This window comes from Enhydra lutris, unplaced genomic scaffold, assembly GCF_002288905.1.
Source record: "Enhydra lutris kenyoni isolate GAN:26980312 unplaced genomic scaffold, ASM228890v2 scaffoldscaffold127, whole genome shotgun sequence".
NCBI classification, from domain to species: domain Eukaryota; kingdom Metazoa; phylum Chordata; class Mammalia; order Carnivora; family Mustelidae; genus Enhydra; species Enhydra lutris.
In genome coordinates this window covers 328,125-330,086 of record NW_019154211.1, presented here as the reverse complement: position 1 = coordinate 330,086, position 1,962 = coordinate 328,125, and positions in this window count along the sequence as shown.

Genomic DNA, 1,962 nt, shown 5'->3' with positions numbered 1-1,962 from the left:
AAGTAGAAACAATCATCAGGAGTTATTATCAACAGTTATATGCCAATTAGCTAAGTAACCTAGATGAAATGGATGCATTCCTGGAAAACTATAAACTCCCAAAATTGAACCAGGAAGAAATCGACAACCTGAATAGACCGATATCTAGTAACGAGATTGAAGCAGTGATCAAAAACCTCCCAAAAAACAAGAGCCCTGGACCTGATGGATTCTCTGGGGATTTCGACCAAACTTTCAAAGAAGAAATAACACCTATTCTCCTGAAGCTGTTTCAAAACATTGAAGCAGAAGGAAAATTTCCAGACTCTTACTATGAAGCCAGTATTACCCTGATCCCCAAACCAGGCAAAGACCCTACCAAAAAGGAGAATTTCAGACCAATAACACTGATGAATATGGGTGCTAAGATTCTCAACAAGATCCTAGCAAACAGGATCCAACAGCACATTAAAAAGATTATCCACCATGACCAGGTGGGATTCATCCCTGGGCTACAAGATGTTTCAACATTCGCAAATCAATCAATGTGATAGAACAAATTAATAAGAGAAGATGAAGAACCACATGGTCCTCTCAATTGATGCAGAAAATGCAATTGACAAAATCCATCATCCGTTCCTGATTAAAACACTTCTAAGTATAGGGATAGAGGCAATATTCCGGAACTTCATAAAATCTATCTATGAAAGCCCCACAGCAAATATCATCCTCAATGGGAAAAAGCTTGTGGACTTCCCATTGAGATCAGGAACATGACACGGATGCCCACTCTCATCCCCTCTTGTTCAACGTAGTATTAGAAGTCCTAGCAACAGCGATCAGACAACAAAGAGAAATAAAAGGTATCCAAATTGGCAATGAAGAAGTCAAAATCTCTCTCTTCACAGATGACATGATTCTTTATATGGAAAACCAAAAAGACTCCACCCCCAAACTACTTGAACTCATACAGCAATTCAGTAACGTGGCAGGATACAAAGTCAATGTACAGAAATCTGTGGCTTTCTTATACACTAACAATGAAAATACACAAAGGGAAATTAGAGAATCGATTCCATTTACTATAGCACCAAGAACCATAAGATACCTAGGAATAAACCTAACCAAAGAGGTAAAGGATCTGTACTCGAGGAACTACAGAACAATCGTGAAAGAAATTGAAGAAGACACAAAAAGATGGAAGACCATTCCTTGCTCTTGGATTGGAAGAAAAACATTGTTAAAATGTCTCTACTGCCTAGAGCAATCTATACTTTTAGTGCCATTCCAATCAATATTCCACCGGTATTTATCAAAGAGCTGGAGCAAATAATCCTAAAATCTGTATTTAATTAGAAGAGACCCGGAATCGCTAAGGAAATGTTGAAAAACAAAAACAATACTGGGGGCATCACGCTACCTGATTTCAGGCTTTACTACAAAGCTGTGATCACCAAGACAGCATGGTACTGGCATAAAAACAGACACATAGACCAGTAGATCAGAGTAGAGAGCCCAGATATGAACCCTCAACTCTATGGTCAAATAATCTTCGACAAAACAGGAAAAAATATACAGTAGAAAAAAAGCAGTCTCTTCAATAAATGATGCTGGGAACACTGGACAGCTATATGTAGACAAATGAAACATGACCATTCTCTTACACAGTACACAAAGATAAACTCAAAATGGATAAAATACCCCAACATGTGACAGGAATCCATCAGAATCCTAGAGGAGTTTATAGGCAGTAACCTCTTCGTTATAGGCCACAGCAACTTCTTTCAAGATATGTCTCCAAAGGCAAATGAAACAAAAGCGAAGATGAACTTTTGGGACTTCATCAAGATCAAAAGTTACTGCACAGCAAAGGAAACAGTCAACAAAAGAAAGAGACAACCCACAGAATGGGAGAAGATATTTGCAAATGACAGTAGAGACAAAAGGTTGATATCCAGGATATAAAGAACTCCTCAAACTCAA